Raw genomic sequence first — 21,761 nt, 5'->3', positions numbered from 1 at the left:
ACAAAGAAGAATGCATTAAGCAAGGACTTGCTCCTCAAACTTCTCTCTCATAGAGAAGGATAAATTAAGCATATCTTCATGATGGTGTGGCTCCCTCTAAGCCTGATATCAACCTTCTGACCTCTTTGTCTAATGTTGCTTCTGATAAAATGTTAGACTCCCTCTGAATCTGATATCAACCATCTAACCTCCTCTTCGAATAACCAGATCACAAGGACAAACTGTATGGGTTCTTCTTCTTCGATGAATACTTACCGCCATCAACTCAGTCCTATGACTGCAAGCATCGAGTTCTTTCTCCCTTGAATGAAATCTCTTATGCTTCTTGGTTTGTCCTTTCTTTATCTTGAAAGATCACCTAAAAAACATGACTTATAGAACTTTGGTATGTACTTAGTAAATTCACCACTAGTAGCATAAACAAGAGCCCCTATGGTCAACATTGCTTCCTCATGGACTGTTGCACTTCTATAGGCAAATACTTGTTTATAGATGGAAATGAGAAATCTCAAAATCTCCACTAAAGTCCCATCCATATTCTTCCTGAATTCTTCATCACAAATAGTACATCAAAACTCTATAGCCTAAAGAGAAACAAGCTCTTCATCTCTTTTAACTGCTTTTGTTGTGATTCCAAAGAAGTCCTGCATGTAAGAGGTAAGTTTCTCATAGTACGTTGAAGAAATTGAAACAAGATATTCAAATGTAGCTTGTCCTATACGAATACCTACTGATAATGTTGATTCACAAATAACATGCATAATGTAATTGCATGAATTAATAACTACATATGAAATTCATGATCATTAATCAAACATGGATTACTTATCTCTTTGTTTATTAGTCTTCCTCGCAATCCAGTAATTGTTCATTCTTGATTCTTTGCACTTGAAGATTTAGATCTCATTTGATGGTTGCTCTTTGATACACATACATTTAGTTGTTGTGTTCATCTGACATAACCAGGATCTTGTGAGATGCTGAGCCCATATGCCATGCACAAGATACTCAACAGTATCAATGTGGCATCGATCTTCCTCAATAAGCTTCCCAACCATACATTCAAATGAAGACCCTTCTCTGCAAATCTGTACATGCTATAAGAGAGCATCGAATTGGTTTTGTCTATAGTAAGACTATTGCTTCTTATGTCGCTCTCTGACTGCCAAATATATGAGCATTGTTTCCAATGTTGTGGCTCTAGCACCAAACAACATTAAAGATAAACCTTAATGCCCAATTCAATAGATGGAACTACTAATCACAAAGACTTGCTAAGTGATTCGATACACAGACAATCCATCAAATTTATGTCCGATTGAGATTTTTCCGCCTCCCTTGTGCCTTTTTTTTTTTTCCAACCGACTAGTAGCATGGCCACCGGTTACAATGATTAGAAGCTTGTTTAGAAGATCATAATTTTTGATCTGGTTGTTGCTCTTCCACATTGCTTTTCTTTTCAAATAATGCATTCACCCATAGAAGCACAAACACCATAACACATGAGATTTTGACATGGAAACCCAAATGGGAAAAACCACAGTGAGATGGAACTCACAAGTAACTATCTGCAGAATAGGAACCAGACCAGTTAAGGTCAGACCGGTTAAGGTATTACAATGTTCTTTACCAAAACAGATCCTATTAGGAATCTCAATCTCTATTAGGACATAAGTCCGATTAAAGACTACCTTGCTAGAGGATTTTAGATCCACAGATGTGAACCACCTTGTTAGAGGATTTACAAAAGGCTTTTGGGCCTACCCGGTTAAGGGCTATAGACTTGTCAAAGATGTGAGTAATCAACAAGTGTTTGATCTAGCTAGTAGCACAGACTGCTTGGTTAGATCCTTGGTAGCTCGTTCCTAATGCACTCCAGCATTACTTCAGTCTTCTACACATTCATATTCTCTCCAACTCCTCAATCACCTTACACACTAGCAACAACATAAACTTTCGCTATTTCCACATCAACAACCTAAAACCCTAGACATGATGTCCTTATAAAGGAATCTGATTTCATGTCGGTCCAATAGGATTACATAACAATTTCCTAGGTTCAATGAACCTGGACATACTTGGTACCATGACAGAAAAAGGCATTGTTTAGGTGTCGACACCGTCAAACAATCAGTGGATGGTAACTCATCACAGAGTATTACCGGTTCATACAAAATGTTGGTTGTTGGTTGTCGATTTGACAAAAATGAAGACTGGTAAAAATGTGTTATGCCACTTTAGTCCCTCGTACCGCTTGGTATCCACGAACTTCTTGGGCTCAACATGTCGCTTCAAATCGAGAAACACATTCTGCAAAACACCAATAGTCTAAAGACTATAATACAACATACCGGTTGGAACAAATACTGGTTGTGATCAAACTCATACATATAAAGGAGATCTCAATGCAAGTGTGTGTCCATCAATGACAATCACAACATAAACATAAAAAATGCCAACAATGGTATGGTTCCAACAACTTGAAAATGCTCCAAGTTGCTCACTTGCTCAACTGGCAACTCAATCCCTTTCAAAAGAGATTTTCCCAACTAGACCTAAAACCTTAACAAGAAAAAAATCAATGTCTCATTTCAATTTTTTTCATCCCCATAACCCCCCATTGAGACATTTTACAAAGGCTATCAACTTTGGTTTGTCAACCCCACAGGCAAAGTGCTCAAAAGTTGCTCAAATGGCTCACACCCCTCCAAAATGGTTCTACAAGTCCACAAGGACTCAAACAAAGTTTATTAGGATCCAACAACCTCAAATGATGGTAAAAAACCCTCGGATTGGGTTGATCAAGTCTCAAAGGGGTCAAAGTGCAAAATGGCTATTCTAGCCAACTAGCCCTCAAAAGTGACTTTTTGGTTACTCTCCCAAAAATTCTAAAGGAGAAAGAAATTTTATTTTATATTCACCATTAAAAACCTAGGAAAGAACTTTTCCCAAAATGGTTTGATCTGGAACCTCCTACAAATACCATTTCTAGTACACCCTCAACTAGGCTAAATGGGGCTAAATGAGCACTTTAACAAAGGAACTACCCTTCCAATTGGAAATTTATCAAGGGAAGAAATTGAAAAACCTTGGGGAGCTCAAAAAATCACCAAATCAAAAGTTACAAGTCTTGTTTTTCATCTAATCAAAAATTATGGGGAAATGTCAAAGTCTTCTTCACCACTGTATGCCAGTCACATGGGGATGCCTGGCTTCAAACTTGAAGAAAATATTCTCCAACCACATTCTCCTAGTCTAAAACCTCTTGAATATCATATTAAACTCCTAGATCTTCTATCAAACCAAGTTTTAGACTTTTTCCATGATTAGATTGGAAGAAAAGGGAAAGAAAAGGTGAAACCCTTGGTTTATGCCCTTTCAAAGGCTGTTTTGGACTATTACACTACAACTCACTCAAAACTCCACCTCAAAAGCTCTAGTTAGACTCAAAAGAAATTTATTTCACCCTTATAACTCCCCATAAAATAATTTTTCAGTTTTCAAGTTGTGAAATTCTGTACCGACCGAAAGAACAGCAAATTTACAGGAAAATGTAGATTTTTTTATTGCTTCAAAATGTCAAATTACAAATGCCCACACACAAAAACCTCAAAAGAGTTTTTTGAGGAATCATATATGCATCTCAAAATTTTCCAACCAAAATAAAGTGGTTATGAATTTTGGGAACTAATTTTAACAACTTTTCAAAAAGTTGTTCATCAAGTTGGCACATTTTGTCAATTTTTGACAATTTTGCAATTTGCCAACAAATTAACTTCAAACATAGACCTAGGAGCCTAAACATATTATCTTGGACCTAAATAGACCAAAATAAACATAACTCACTAAATCTACACATCCCAAGTCCCTTCGCTCATAGTTGACCATAGGGTTTATAATGCACCCTAGGCCACTAGGTCTTACAAAATGGACTATTAGGACTTTATTTTCAAAACAAAACATGGACATAGGATTCTTAGATCCTTTACAACACCTTGAAACCAAAACATGAAATAATGAAAGAGGAAATGATTAATTCTTAGGCTTGTTCCCACGCACCATACTCCTGGAGTAGGTTGATCTCATTTCCACATGAGATAAGTTGGTCCAATGAAGTACCATGCTTCAAAATTTCTGCCTCATCCATCCATACTGCCTCTTCTATAGGGTGTCCTACCCATTTCACAAGATATTGTTTGTATTCTTTATTTCTGGTCTTCTTGATGACCCTTTCATCAATGATCTTTTCAGGCTTCTTTGGTGGATGAGGAGGTATATCAGCAATGTCCTCCTGAATCTCCTCCACATGAAAGTCTGTACCTGTAGCAACATGCCCTTTATAGGGTGTTAGATCACATACATTAAAGATAGGAGAAATACCAAGGTTAGAGGGAAGAGATATCTCATAGGCATTCAACCCATGTTTCTTTAAAACCTTGCAAGGACCCACTTTCTTCATGAGTAACTTTGTATGCTTGCCCTTTGGTAATATTTCTTTCCTCAGGTACATCCATACCATATCACCAATCTGAAATTGTACATCCCTCCTCTTCTTATCAGCAAGTTCTTTGTACCTTTGTGAACTCTTTAGGAGGGCTAGCCTTACTTGATCATGAACTTCCTTCACGCTATCAGCAAATTGTTCACCATGAGCACTTGTTTTCCCATCATGCGGAAGGTCTCTCAGCTCCAAGATGCCTCTTGGATTCTACCCATACACAATCTGAAATGGACTCCTTCCTATACTCCTATTCATAGAATCATTGAATGCAAATTCAGCTTGTGGAAGTACAACATCCCACTTCTCTCCATATTGCTTTGTCAAGCATCTCAATAGATTTCCCAAGGACCTATTCACAACTTCAGTTTGCCCATCAGTTTGTGGATGGTAGGCTAAACTAAAGGTCAAGTTTGTTCCCAACCTCTTCCATAAGATTCTCCAAAAATGGCCAATGAATTTCACATCCCTATCAGACACAATTGTTAGAGGAATCCCATGTATCCTTACAATCTCTTTGAAAAACAAATTTGCTACATAGGTTGCATCACTTGTGCTCATACATGGCAAGAAATGTGCCATCTTGCTGAACCTATCTACAATAACAAAGATGTTATCAAAGCCTTTTTGAGTCCTAGGCAATTCCATTACAAAATCCATACTACAACTTACCCGAGGCCTTGTAGGTATGGGTAATGGTTGATAGAAACCTGCATTAGTTGAAGTGCCTTTGGCTTTCTTACAAATAGTGCATGTTTCAAAAAATTTCCTCACATCACTTTGCATCTTGGGCCAAAAATAATGTCTCCTTACTTGCTCAAGGGTTTTATCCAACCCAAAATGTTCACTCATGCTTCCACAATTCTTTTCTTTCACAATATTCTCCCTCATTGAACACCTAGCAATGCATAGTTGATGTCCTTTGAACAATAAACCATCTTGGATCAAGTAATTATCATATTCAACATGGTATACTTCAGAAAAAATTAGAACAAACTTTATAAATTTCATGAGTCTTCATCACCTTCATACATACCTTTCAAGGAGTCAATCCCCACACTTTGCAACTTCACCTCTTACACTGTCAAGGATCTTCTACTCAAGGCATCTGCCACCTTGTTTTCTTGGATAGATTCTACCTATTTCATATGCTTGTGACTCAACTTCTCCTGGCGATTCAAGAAGCTAGGTCCTTGATTGTTAGTAAAAACAACAAATTCTTTTGGAAGGATATAATGCCTCCACTTTTTCAAGGATTGAACTAAGGCATACATTTCCAAATCATATGAGGAATACTTCCTCTTTGCCTCATTGATTTTCTCACTAAAAAATGCAATGGGCCTACCCTCTTGGCTCAAAACAGCACCTATAGCAACATTAGATGCATCACACTCAATTGTAAAAACCTTTTGGAAATCTGGAAAAGCAAGTATTGGTTTCTTTGCTACCTTTTGTTTGAGACTTTGAAAAGCCTCCTCAACCTCCTTGGTCCACACAAACTTGCACTTCTACCCCCCTTAGATTGTTTCTAGGATAGGTGCACAAACTTGGCTAAAACCTCTTATAAACTTCCTATAAAAAGAAGTCAAGCCATGGAAGCTTCTAACTTCAGTCATTGACCTTGGAGAAGGCCAATTCAAGATGCTCTCCACTATCTCAGGATCCATCTTGATGCTTCCACCTAAAACTATGAAACCAAGATACACCAATTCTTCCTGCATAAAAAGACACTTGTCCACATTGATTAGGAGCTTTTCTTCCTGCAATCTCTTAAGGACAAAATTCAAACGTTGCATATGTTCATCTCTATTCTTACTGAAAATAAGAATATCATCCAAGTAAACAATAACAAATTTACCAAGGAAAGGTTTTAGAACTTCATTCATGAGTCTCATGAATGTACTAGGTGCATTGGACAAGCCAAATGGAATCACTCTCCACCCATAAAGGCCTTCATTAGTCTTAAAGGTTGTCTTCCATTCATCTCCAACCCTTATTCTGATTTGATGGTACCCACTCTTCAAATCCACCTTTGAATACCACCTTGCACCCCCTAGATGATTCAACAAGTCCTCAATCCTAGGCATAGCGAACCTATACCTGATAGTGATCCTATTAATGGCCCTTGAGTATATAGATAACCTCCATGTACCTTCTTTCTTAGGTGCTAGCATGGCTGGAATAGCACATGGACTCATACTTTTAGAAATCATACCCTTATCTAAGAGTTCCCGGATTTGTCTTGCCATTTCTTCATTATGTTGGGGTGTTAACTTATAGGCAGCCTTATTTGGGAGTGTAGCCTCTAGGATTAGATCAATATTATGGCTAATCTCTCTGATTGGAGGTAGGGTATTAGGCAATTCTTTGGTTACAATGTCCTTATAGGTCTCAAGCAAATCTGGCACCTCTTTTGGTCCTACCCTCCTAGGTTCTCCCTTTTTCTTGTGCACCTTTCTCTCTTCCTATTTTGGCAATACCACCAAAGCATAACAAGGAGTATCCTCCTTCTTCAAACATTCTAAAAACTCTTTCTCTCCTACAAACAAAAACTTAGAGTCTTTTGGTTCCTCACCATTATCAGGTAGGGGTAGTAATGTTACCTTCTCACCTTTGTACCGGATGGTGTATGTGTTCTTCTCACCATCATGTTTTGACTTCATGCCATATTGCCATGGTCTTCCAAGTAGAAAATGGCATGCATCCATAGGTACGATGTCACAAAGTACCTTGTCTGTGTACTTGCCAATAGAAAAATCCACCCATTCTTGCTCTTCAATGATGGTTTGTTGCCCCTTTGTAAGCCATGATACCTTGCAGGGTCTTGGATGTTTAATCCTCTTCAATTTCAGTTTCTCTACTACCTCAATGGACAACAAATTATCAGTAGAACCTAAACCAATCACCACACTACATACTTTGTCACCACTTCTACAAGTAGTTCTAAAAAGTGTCTTCCTTTGGGGTGGCTCTGGTGGACTAGGTGCTTTGATCAATGTCCTTCTCATCATCATGATCTCTCCTTGTTCAGGCTACACAAAGGATCCATGAGAGTGAACACTGTGTGTTTCCTCATCTCTCACCAAATTTGCTCTCCTTTCACCTTGTTTGTTTGTCTTCTCTGGACATTTGGATGCAACATGCTCCATTTGATGACACCTATAGCATTTTATGCCTTCTAGGCCTCTTCCACCACCTCTTCCTCTAAGTTTTCCTCTCTTTCCTCTGAAAGATCCTCTAGAATTGTCTTCCCCTTTTTCACTTCCTTGACTTTATTCACCAAGGTCTTTGGAACCTTGTCCTTTTCCTTGCGACATATTTCTGCCCCTGTTTCCATAGTCTTTTTGCCCTCTCCCACTTCCACCTTGATCACTCTTCCACTTGAGTTATTCTTCAACCTTCAAAGCAAGTTGAAAGCATTTTTGGACTGTGGGAGGGCTGCTTAGACTAAGCTCATCTTGAATAGTAACTCTCAACCCTTGCAAGTATCTTGCAAGCTTCACACATTCAAGCTCCACTACATTGGACTTCATCACCAATTTATGGAACTCTTGAGTATAATCTGAGACACTCATCTCCTTTTGTCTCAAACTCATTCTCCTCTTATGAAGTTGGACTTCATAATCATCAGGAACATATGCATCCCTGATCAATGCAACCATCTTCTTCCAAGTGGTCACTGGATTCTTCTTCTCCTTCACCCTATCATCTTGAGTGAAATTCCACCATGTAAGGGTTGATCCCTTCAACTTGGACTTAGCAATCTTAACTCTCTAACTTTTAGGTGTGTCTTCACATTCAAATAAACTTGTGAGAACATCAATCCAATCCACAGCAACATCTGAATTCAAGTTTCCATCATAGGAAGGTAGGTCCAACCTAACATCCATGGTCCTTCTCTCCATGGCCTTCAGGGTCCTCACAAGTAGTCTCTAATCAGCAAGCACTTCTTCTTCCTCATCCTACTCAAGGGGTTCCTCATCACTTCCCTCTTCAACAACATCAGAGTTTCCACCACTTTTCTTATGAAGTTCCCAACCTCCTTCTGCAAGGAATCAATCTTGTGAACCAAGTTTTGATCCTTCAAAAACTTCACTATCTATGCATTAGTCATCCTTGAGGACAACTCACCCTCTTCTTCTTCCCCTGACATGGTTAAACTGAAACAATCCTTCTCCTAAGGATCACACTCGCTCTGATACCAATTGATGTAGAGATATGGTTCCAACAACTTGAAAATGCCTCAAGTTGCTCACTTGCTCAACTGGAAACTCAAACCATTTCAAAAGAGATTTTCCCAACTAGACCTCACACCTTAACAAGATACAAATCAATGTCTCATTTCAATTGTTTTCATCTGCATAAACCCCCAGTGAGATATTTTACAAATGCTATCAACTTTGGTTTGTCAACCCCACAAGCAAAGTGCTCAAATGGCTCACACCACTCCAAAATGGTTCTACAAGTCCACAAGGACTCAAATAAATTTTATTAGGATCCAACAACCTCCAATGATGGTAAACAACCCTCAGATTGGGTTGATCAAGTCTCAAAGGGGTCAAAGTGCAAAATGGCTATTCTAGCCAGCTAGCCCTCAAAAGTGACTTTTTGGTTTCTCTCCAAAAACTTACAAAGGACCAAGAAATTTTATTTTATATTCACCACTAAAAACCTAAGACAACACTTTTCCCAAAAGGGTTTGATCTGGAACCTCCTACAAATACCATTTCTAGTACACCCTCAACTAGGCTAAATGGGGCTAAATGGGCACTTTAACAAAGGAACTACCCTTCCAATTGGAAATTTCTCAAGGGAAGAAATTTTAACACCTTGGGGAACTCAAAAAATCACCAAATCCAAAGTTACAAGTCTTGGTTTGCATCTGATCAAAAATTATGGGGAAATGTCAAAATCTTCTTCACCATCGTATGCCAATCACATGGGGATGCCAAGCTTCAAACTTGAAGAAAATATTCTCCAAGCACATTCTCCTAGTCTAAAACCTCTTTAATATCATATTACACTCCTATATCTTCCATCCAACCAAGTTTTAGACTTTTTCCATGATTAGATTGGAAGAAAAGGGAAAGAAAAGGTGAAACCTTTGGTTTATGCCCTTCCACAGGCTGTTTTGGACTGTTACACTATAACTTGCTCAAAACTCCACCTCAGAAGCTCTGGTCAGACTCAAAATAAATTTATTTCATCCCTCTAATTCCCCATGAAATAATTTTTCAGTTTGGAGGTCGTGAAATTCCATACCAACCGAAAGAAAAGAAAATTTACTGGAAAATACAGATTTTTTTATTGCTTCAAAATGTCAAATTACAAATGCCCACACACAACAACCTCAAAAGAGTTTTTTGAGGAATTATATATCCATATCAACATGTTCCAACTTAAACAAAGTGGTTGTGAATTTTGGAAACTAATTTTAACAACTTTTCAAAAAGTTGTTCACCAAGTTGGCACATTTTGTCAATTTTTGACAATTTTGCAATTTGCCAACAAATGAACTTCAAACATAGACCTAGGAGCCTAAACATATTATCTTGGACCTAAATAGACCAAAATACACATAAATCACTAAATGTACACATCCCAAGTCCCTTTAACCATAGTTGACCATGGGGTTTATAATGCACCCTAGGCCACTAGGTCTTACAAAATGGACTATTAGGACTTTATTTTCAAAACAAAACATGAACATAGGATTCTCAGATCCTTTACAACACCCTGAAACCAAAACATGAAATAATGAAAGAGGAAATGATGAATTCTTAGGCTTGTGCCCCTACACCATTAAGTTAGTCAAAAAGTCTCTACCCATGCCACTAAGGGTTAGTTAACCATTAATGGTTTGAAGACTTTGGGGACAAATTTGTAAGAGTCCTTCCAAATTTGGGGGTATTCAACAAGTTAGCTTGTTGAATGGATAAAGGCTTTAATGCCTTTTGAAGACTTTACTCCAAATTTGAGAAGTTACCTTCTCAATTTTATTGAAAAGGGATAATGGATGGGTTTGGGGTTAATTGATTAGGATTAGATGGATTCTAGAAGAAATTAGGAATAGGGTTTAGGATGCAAGTGGGAGATGTAGGAAAATGCAAGTGGGTGAGGGAAAATAGAATTAAATAAAACAAATTACTTTATTTCAATTTGGTTGCAATTTGGGAAATTGAATAAATTAGATTTATTCAATTTGGGGTAGATTATTAATTAAATATAAATTTAATTAAAAGGTAAGAAGAAGGGATTTAACTAAATAAAATGATTTATTCAATTAAATGATGCAAAGGACTTAAGTGAATTTAACTAAATAAATTTAATAATTTACTTAATTAAATAGAAGAATGTGGGTGATTTAGTTAAATTAGATTTAACTAAAATAGAGGAATGAACATAAAATATTCATTTAGGAATATGGTCATTTTTATATGTCTACAAATACTACTGCAGATAGTATGTGTATACAAATGGGTACTGCACTTTCATAAGGCCAACCTCCTAGACCACACTACTCAAATGGGAGTCGCAACAACTACAGTAGGATGGTTAAATCCTAGAATAATTTACTGCTCAAAATAGCATCTCCAATGCTAGATTCAGTACCGGTTAAGCTCTGACAAACACCTTGAAACCTTCCTTGAACCTTCTCTTATGGTATTCTCATATGATCTCCAATATTCACACGTACCATGTTACATTACCATACCATAACCTTACATATCATATCCTATCCTATCTCATATCAAATAAGATCTTACATATATACAAAAGCTAAGACCAAATATGTAGGTCGGCTCACTAAGAATATTATAATTAAATCAATTACAAATAAGTCTAGATGTGATGCATCATGTCGGCTCAATACATTTACAATAATATCCAATCAATAAATCATCTCCATAATGTGTCATGCTGATCTGGAATAGATAATGCATATCGGTCCATAACCTTGACCAATCTGTCGATAATAGCAAATATGTCAACCCAATTAGACCATTAACTAAAATACCAAAACCAAGTATCCAAACCATGTCTTTGACATAATTAAGTGATCTTCAGATGATAACAAGTCATCATCAATGTCGGTGAACAATATAACCTGTCGATGGACAATATACCAGTGACTGTGCATAAGTCACTAACCTTGCCGGTGAACATAATGTGTCGGTTCAACATAACCAAAGATCTCTAGAAGGATAAGTGTTGACATCAATGACAAAACTAATGCAACACATCCATAATACCAACATCAATATTAGGGGCCCATGGTTTAGATGACCATTTTTAGTGCATTGCATATGCCCCTCTTTGAATTGATGTGCGAGCACCACATTGCTTCAAAGAAAAGTTGATGTCAAAGAGATATTGGATCTGAACTTGATGGATCATGAACAAATGAAGAGCAAGATATTTATCTTGATTTAAAGCGATACCGATCCTGAACTTGATTGAACTAGGACCGATGAAGAGCAAAGATACTGATCTTGAACTTGATGGATCAAGAAGTAGGTACTAATCTAGAACTTCATTGAACTAGAATCGGTTGAGGAAAGAGATAATATCGATTCTGAAGTTGATTGAACAAGAACCAATTAGCGAAATAGAATGTCCAGGTTGATTTGATGGGATGAAACTGAACATCTATTTGGATTGAGCATGTGATCACTATCAAAAAGACTCTTTAAACCTTTTATTAGGTTTAAACAAATAACCAGCTTGATGAGGTGCGATGAAATTGATTACCATTAAGAGATTGATTCAGATGAAGACAATATCAGCTTGATTTGGTGCGATGAAACTAATATGCCCCTAGAGATTGGTTTGATTTGAAGAACCTCAACTTGATATGATGTGATGAAGTTGAGATGCCCCTAGCAATGAGGTCTTGTTTGATGAGATTTGATTAATGTTCGATTAATCTTTGATTGAAAAGATTTATTGCTCGGCTTTTGATGAAGATTTGAAAAAAAATTCTTGACTTTTGATGATGTAATCACTGATAATGATGGTGTAATAAGTATGCCCCCTCAGGAGAAAAATCAAAAGATGGTGAAATACCACAGTGATTTTAGGCAATTTGATTGATAAAAATATTTAATGATGATAATTTGAGCATGAAGAATCACTTAAGAATTGATTTGAGATAAATTTAAGGAATTATGAGATGATTGGAAAAAGATTTGAGCGCAGAGTGATGCAAAGATTGACCTGAAGATGAATGTGTCAATTGGTCAATGTTGCTATAATTTGACTAGAAAAGTGATGTCAGATTTTGATTTCGATCCCGAAAATGGACTCCGGATGGTCAATTTAGCTAGGGGTACAAATTTCGTGTCAATCAGAGCAAGTTTGAAAATTAGGGTTTCACCTATATAAGGGGTTGAAGGGCTCATTTTCAATTCATTTTCACCTCTCAAATTCAAAAGTTAAAAAAAAACTTCTTTGAAAGAAATATGGCAATTCAAGTGCAAAATCACCAATTCGAGTGCCAAAGACACCACAACCGACCCAAAAACTATGCTCTAGCAGTAATTCATCGATCTGAAGCCTCGTTTGATTCAAATTTTGTTGATTTTGATTGATTTTTTCATACTTTCCATAGTTTTAGTTCATCCTAGGTCATTTAGTCGCATGGTAGAGTAGGGTTTTTCATACCAGAAGCTGGTGAAAATTCTTTACTCATATGGGCGAATTAGATTTGTCATCTAGTTGTTACTCTTGAATCGTACAAGTACATTCATGAAATCCCCTTTAGTCATTTGATATCGTACAGTTTCTCATACAAGCCTATTTACTTGTATGAACAGCAGAGTATTATCGTATGAGTTGTTGTCTTTATGTGGTTACTTGTATGAAAAATAGTGAGCATTTTGTAGGGTCCAAACATCAAATTTTGATTTTAATTGTCATTGATTTAGATTCTTTAGCACTTTAGACACATTATTAGGTGAAATTTGATTGTGTACTAATGATATTTCATTCAATTTGCAGGTTCAGTTTCCAGATATCTAGTTCTGATGCACATATCCTCCCACGATAAGATTAGTTTGACAATTGACAAACGCACAGAGGGGTCATATTGGTTTGTGTGGATTTGGATGGTTACTGGAGATGTTTGATATCTGTGTGAGTCACAGATTACTCACAACTTTGATTGAGAGGTTTCACAGTGAGCATAGCACTTTTCACTTGCCAACTAGGGAGATGACCATAACTCCCGGGGACGTATACATGATTTTTTAAGATTCCATTCACTAGAGATGGGGTAGATTATGATGCCACTCCACGGCAAGGGATTGAGGCTCTAAGGCGAGTATTTTGAGATGATACTATCTTGGATCGTTCCATCACCTAGGATGATATGATGAGAAGATATGGACCACAGTTACCTCTCACTTGTATGTTGGTTGGGATTATAGGTTATTTTGTGATGCTGGATAGGGGTTAGCAGGGATTCCTCTATGGATGGGGTAGGATGCTAGAGAGACTAGTTGCTCACCCCGTGTACTATGAGATGCACAAGATTGCCTATAGAGGGTTGAAGAGCATGGCAGCTAGGGTTTTGGTATTACAGATATGGGCATGGGAGCATATCCAAGTGTGCAGGCCTACTGTAGATGATACCCAATAGGATAGGAAGCCATTTGTTTATAGATACATAGGTTACATGACATAGCCCCACTTGGGGAAGACTATCTACTGGAGATGTTAATTAGATGTTTTGATAGCCATCGTTTGGAGGCCGTATAGGGGTTTAGAGCCATGGGATGATTGGAGGAGGTAGCAAAGGGACATGTTCATGACCCGACCACTAATTGGGAGATCTTAAGGGATCATAGAGCAATTTGTTGTTAGTCAGGTCCTAAGGCAATATGGGAGACAGCAGTGCATCTCTCGGGAGTTCACAGCATATGCTTGATTTGCAGATGAGGAGAGATAGGGATGGGGTCCTATATTATCATATTCCCTTATGACGTAGGAGTTGGCAAGGATACACACATAGAGCTAGGATTATTTAGAGGATGTTGCAAATGCGGGGGTCACTCCCCAGTTTAGAGATTATTTTCATAGACATCCATTCTTGAGATTCACAAATCCGACAGAGCGAGCACCTCGGATAGATGAGGGTAATGATTCCCCAATGTGTGTACAAAGAGATGCAGCACCCAGAAGAGTAGGAGGAGATTCAGGTGCTAGTTAAAGCAAAGCACCCATCACAAGATAGCAGCGGAGGCAACGAGAGGGAGGATCACTTGGAGCTGTGCGAGGTGATCCAGGTGGTGATACTAGAGCAGAGGCTAGGGGTGATGTGGAGATGGGTAAGGGAGTGAGCCCTAGTGATGAGGAGGTAGTTCGATAGGTTAGGAAGTGGATGGATGAGCCAGCCAGCGAGGGTGAGGAGGATATACCTAAAGGGCAGACACCATAGGATGGCATTCGTGCATTGAGAGGGAGACTTAGGGGTTTGGAGACATGGCTGGCAGTATTACAGGAACAAGCACAGGCACAAATAGCGGAGAGAGATCAATGGATTATGAAGCGTGATCAACAGCTACAGAGAATGAGAGCAGAGCTTGACAGCCTCCAGCATGAGGTGACGCATCAGACGAGTAGGGTGGCTTACTATGTCAGAGCTTATAGTGCAATGGTGCCAACGAATAGGCAAGTGATGCCCTATTCACAATATATGGCAAGATTTGAGGGAGCTAGAGCACTAAGGTGGGATGATGCGCTAGCACAGCAGCCCCCACCTCCTCCTCTAGGCAATGAGGGGGAAGTAGAGAGTTAGTTTTGATGACTCTCGAGATTGTGTATCCCATTTTGGACTTGATATACTTCTTGCTCCAATGATATTATATATGACATTTTGAGACCATTTGTACCCCATTGACATAGAAAATTTTGATGATATATATATGAGACACATGATTCAACTTCATTATATTGTGTCGATTGATATAGGATGACTCATGAGATGGTTTTGATATGTGTTATTCTATATGATGTCTTATATGTATGCATTTCCTTTATGGTATGGATGTATGTAATGCTGATGATCATGAATGTTTTTCATTTTCTTATGCAAATGAATGAATGAATGGATAAATATGATGATTTTGATGCAAATGTGAATGCCATGTTTTTTTTTTCAATGTGATAATATGGATGCAAATGAATATGCAATGGATTATTGGATCTATATGATATGCTCATGTATACAGCTAACATCTAATGTAAGAATTATGGTGTCAATACATAGGTACTCGATCATGTCAAAGATAATGATATGCAGGTGACCACTTGGCAAAGAAATGATGATTGTGTCAAATTCAAGCTTCATTCAAAGGAAAGAAAAAGTAAAGTTATCATGTTGAAATTTCTTGAAATGCACAAAGCATAGTATGAATGCAACCTAAGACTTTAGTCACTGGATTTTTTTTTTCTATTTAGCATCACTGAGCATTTTAAAATATCAGCGATGGACAAAAGCATCAAGGAATAAAGAGCCAGGATGACCTGAATGTCATGTCCTTTTGATTTAGCAAGTGAACATAAGCACCAAGGCATAAAGAGCCAGGATGACCTGAATGTTGTTTGCATGCAAACACACCAGAAAAAGAAGAGTTCCTTTTTTCTACTATGCAATACTGATTACCTTGTCCACAATGACCCTTTCATCATTCATATCTTAGGACAGATTAAGCATGAATTCAAATTGCATAATAAAGAAAGTTACTCAAAACAGACAAGGAAATAGTTCCAACCTCCCTATACCGTACAAATAAACAGAGTCGAGGTATGTGTGGAAATTTCACCCTGATGTGAAGGCACTTATCACAAACACTCAGTTTATGAGATGTTTTCATATCATTGGAATCATTCCTACAAGCAAAAAACAAAGAAAAGTATTATGCCCCCAGTCCTTGCTCCTCTTAGTCAAGATAGACTTCCTTGAGTTACTTAGAGAGAATAATAAGCGAAAACCAATTTAAAAGACAACATACAAAGAAAATTTAAATCATAGCTCAAATAGTTTTAACAATTGTTTTCATTGTACTTGTTTTGTGTGTTTGATGAGATGTCAGTGGCAAAACCCTGCAATGGTTAGGAGATAGGTAACTGACTCAGATTGGATGACCTGGTACTACCGACATAAAGATGACTTGGTTAAAGTGCTTAGGATATTTAGATTGATCAGTCGATTACCCTAAAACTATGACATTTATCAGTTTCAAGCCATGAGGGTTCCAAGAAGAACCAAGGTGTCACAAAAGTGACCAAAGGATGTGAACAAGCTAAAGAAAAGATGTAGGAAAACAGGAAATAAAGCACGAAATACCAAATTTGCGTTGATATATGGAGCACTTCAATACAAGAGCCGCTTGTTTACAAGGTTTTCACCTTCTTGGGGAAGATTCTTTTCTTTTTACTACCAAGGTGGCTATTTTCTAGGTTTTCACCAAGGCATTTAATTTTTTTCATATTTTTTATTTTATTTATTTTGTGTCATTTTTCATTTTATTTTATTTTTTTTAGGACTTTTTAGTTGTATAGGTTGTTGGAGTATAGAATGCTAAGTGTAGAATTTATTCAAGTGGATGGTGTTAATCGGTTCACGGAGCTTTTCTCCTTCTAATGTTGAGAGTTGGTAAGCGCTAGATCCAAAGACTGTGGTAACAATGTAGGGACCCAGCCAGTTGGGTTCAGACTTCCCTTTTTGCTTCCAATGTTGTTGATTTTTAGGATTCTCTCTCATAACAAGGTCACCAACCTGAAATTCTCTGTGTCTAACTTTCTTTTTATATCCTCTAGACATTCTCTTCTGGTAATCTCTCAGAAAGATCGAACGCCACTTGTCGATGTTCATCTAGCAACTCGAGCTCTTGCAATCTAGATATTCTGTTATCTTCATCAGTGATAAGACCTTGCAAAGAAACTCTCAAAGAAGTAATTTCAACCTCAATAGGAAAGGCTTCTTTGGCCCCATACACCAAAGAAAAAGGTGTATCCCTAGTAGGTGTTTTGATGCTCGTTCTATAAGCCCATAGTGCTGGATTGAGCTACAGATGCCAATCCTTTCCAGATTTTTTGACCGTTCTATGCAAGATGGTAGCAGAGTTTTGTTAGACACTTCAACCTGTCCATTACCTTGAGGGTAGTATATGGAAGACCAATTGTAGAGCCCCTCCCCAATCAAGCTTTGGTTAATTTAGTTGACCATGGTTGACCTTATTAATAAATGCTATAATTCAATAGGATGGGCTATGTTAGATGGATAGATTAGTGGGAAAAATAATTGAACCAGGTTATGGAATCATTTTACCTTGCGGTGTACATTTTGATGTGTTATGGATTTAGATCCTATATGATCCACTAATTTGATAACCTTGATATGAGGTATGTTAGCTATCTTAGAATTTGCAATACTTCATTATGATATTAGAAAACATGGATGCATGTCATATTAATGATTGAGTTTCATGAGGATTATGATTATGCCTTTTGATTAAATTACTTTATGTGGATTTTATTGGATAAATGATAAATTGATTGTTATGATTGAAATTGTATGCAAAGTGTCTGAATTGTATTATTTTCATATGTTGATATTAAATGTGATTATTTGGGGTTACTAATGTGCAAAGTGAGATGTGCAAGAAAACTAATCCATGTGACCATGGAAACTATTCGGAGAACCAAATCTAAACCTATATGTGTTTGTGAATCCAACGGTTGTCTATTTGGAGAGACAACACCTCATGTGTAAATGTGTTTTAATTGTAAATGTTTATGCTTGGAGGTGTGTTTAATTTTAAAATTGTTTAATTTATTAATTCTAAAAAAAGGGACATTGCCATGTGAATTTAAGTGATGTGTAATTTTGTGGTGTCACTTGACCATGTGTTGTAATTTTGTGGTGTCACTTGACCATGTATTTTTTCAAATATCCTAGTATGGTCCCAAGAAAGTCTTGGATAGGGAGCCATTAGGAAGGTCAACTCAGGGTTGACCCGTAGCTAAACTTTGGGTGAGTTTCTAGAGGGTTAAACTAACCCCTAAAGTCAAGTTAGGGGCATTTTTAATCGTCCATATGATGTACCTATGGATGAAGGCCAATTTTAGCCATGTGTCCGCTCCCTAGAGATTGTTTAGTCACCCCAAAAGTTGAGTTTTTCAAGATGGCCGAATTTCAACTTTTGAGGATCTTACTTAGGTTAGACAACCTTCCTCATGAGTGAATTTGCTCTTCCCCATTCTCTTTTACCTTTTCGAGGTGCCTTGGCTAAAGAGCTTGTAAGGTGTTGGGAAGACCAACCTATGAACATCCCTCACCCTTCCCAAAAGGATTGGAAACAGTGAGGAGTGTCTTCTTAGGGAATGGTTTGGGAGGGAGAAGTTTGATCACCCACTCTCCATTTTTGGAGACATCGATTTTGAAAAGTTTGGTTTTTTGGATATGAAAGTTTTGGCTAAGTCTTAAGAAGGAAAAGATAGTGGATTTGGGCAGCTCTCCTACAACTTTTATTCATCCCATTTGCAGTTTTAAAGTTGGTTGAATACTTCCTCATGTATGTTGTTTTGTAAATTTGAAAGGATTGTTTGTTGTTTTCTTAGTAAGCTTAGGAAGATGTTGAGTTCTTCTTTGTGTTTTCTTTTATTTGCATGTATTCATGTTATTTTTTTGGGTGTTTCAAGGCCATACTCACCCTTGGGAGGGTAGAATGACCTTGGGATGAAGGGTTGTTTGACAGCCTTAGAGTGTAGAGGTTCTCTTTGGAAGAGAGTGATACATAAGGGATTATGGGACCCTTGCTACATAGTGTTTTGTTTATGCAATGGAGGTCATAAGGGGAGTTTGATGGCTAGGATGCCTTGGGGGACATAAGGATTTGTTGGGACAAGTTTGGAACTTGTGGTTATTCTACTTAGTAGTCTTGCAATGGCAATATGTTATCCTACTTTCAGATTTATCCTCTAGGTATTTGGTCTACCTTCACCCATCAAGTTATAGTCACTAAGTGACTTTGTTCATCCTTGGGTTGGGAGTGTGTTGTGTTTTCCTCTTTCTTATGTGTTTTTGCTTAAGTGTAACCTATTTAGCCTTGGTTCTCCTAGCTTGAAGGTGGCTTCTTGTAAGCCTAGGTTGGGACGTGAGCCTCCATGGTCACAACCTACAAGATTTTATTGCAGGTTTTCTTGGGATAAGATTGGAAGGAAAGCTTTGGAATTATCCTACTTTTTATTGTATTTAATTGCAAAAAAAAAATGTAATTGGTAAGCCCTCATTTGGTATTAATGAGAGGCATGATTTAGTTATCTTCCTATTTTAGTAAAAGAAACTATGATGTAATAAATATAACTATTGAGATAGTTTTTACCATATAATAAAGATGTATTTATTTTGAAGTATATATTCTTGCAAGGAGAAGAATATATTTTTGGATTATTTCTTTAAGTGGTATAGTTATTTTAAAAAAAAGATTTAGAATGATATTATATTTTGTTTCTAATCATTATTGAAAAGGAAATGCAAAGTTAAATGTTAATAGAGTAGTCACTTTTAAATAGAAATGAAATATTTGCTTAAGTTTATAGTTCAGATACAAAGGAAAAATAAATAGATATCTTAGAGTTATCATTAATAATGCATTTCATCTTGCTATTATTGATAAAAAAATAAAAAATAAAAAATAAAATTAAAATTAAAAAAAATTAGATAAAGATAGTTGCAACTGTAAATAAATTCTATTACTGTTGTATTTTTCCTAATCTGAAAATGCATGTAGAAGTGGAAAGTATTTTTGTAAATCTAGATATTGTATATTTTAAATCAAAAGGAAACTATATGTTATAAAAGAAAATGAAATTTACTTCTATTCTGTTATTTGAAATTAGCCTACTCTAAGCTATGGAAATGTAGATTTAATCATAGAAATATATAAATATATACACATTATATAAAGTTTATGCCTAAAGTTGTAAATTTACATCTAAATTGTTGTATTCTCTAAAGAAAAATAAGTATACCTATATGTTGCTTTTATATTAAAATATGCATATTTAATAAAACATTAATATGTTGGAAATAAAAGATATACATTTTTATTCTGGTTATTTAATATCGGGATGGGGGAGTTGAGGGCTCTACCCCACCCCGCCTCCTCTAGGGTAGTCCCAATGCAGTGCGGCCGCCACTGCGGGTTATCCGCAGTGGACGGCTCGGCCACCGCTGTGGGTTAACTGCAATGGACGGCTCGGCCACCACTGTGGTTAAACCATAGTGGATGGCTACGGCCACCACTGTGGTTAACCATAGTGGACGGCCATGGCCTCCACTATGCGGCTCGACCCTCTCAAACCCTCCCCCCCCCCCTCATTGTTAAACATTTCACCTCCCCTTCCTTTGCTCGATCACCATGGCTGCACTTGCACACACACACACAATCAACAACAAAAAATAAATACCATGTTAGAACAAAGAAATCCCTAACTCAATTTCCGGTTAGGGTTAGCTTTGATAAGAAAATTAAAAAAGGGAGTTTAGTTATAGAAATTATTCAACCCTAGTTAGGGATTGCAATATAATAATTATATAAATGAAAAGAGGGGGAAACCCTTTTTAAATTTGAAATGGGTAACCCCATTTGCAACTTAGTTATTTGTTTAGCATAATTGTTTCTGCAATTATTATTGGGTTAATATTTCTAAATATAATATATATTTAGGTCAATATTGGCCGAATATTAAATAGTTGATAGATAATATCTAAAAGGGGATTAAAATTCGACTTAATTGTTAAATGAATTTTTATTTGATTTGGTTAACTTTATTAGTTAAATTTAAATGTGTTATTCGTGTTTGCTCAATTAATCATTTTAATATGAGTCAATGTTATTTTATTTAGTCCTTGAGTATTTAAATACTATTGAGATAATTAATATCTCTTAGTTCATTATTGGATAATTTAAATTAGGGGAAATTAATTAAATTAGTTAAATTAATTAATTAAGTTGTGACGATGGGATTTACTTTGAGAATAATGCGGAGTTAATTGTTAGTTAATTATTATATTGTTTTTAGTTAATTTTATTAGTCGAATCTAATAACATTATTTACACTTGTCCAATTAATTATTTTATCATTTTAAATTTAATAAATTAAGAGATAACATTATTTTAATTATTCCTAGCGCAATGAAATACCAGTTGAGATAATTAATATCTCTTGATTAAAATTAAAGGATATTTGGTTA

Source organism: Cryptomeria japonica, chromosome 7, assembly GCF_030272615.1.
Source record: "Cryptomeria japonica chromosome 7, Sugi_1.0, whole genome shotgun sequence".
Lineage (NCBI taxonomy): Eukaryota > Viridiplantae > Streptophyta > Pinopsida > Cupressales > Cupressaceae > Cryptomeria > Cryptomeria japonica.
The sequence above is the reverse complement of the archived record's forward strand: the minus strand, read 5'-3'. Positions refer to the sequence as shown.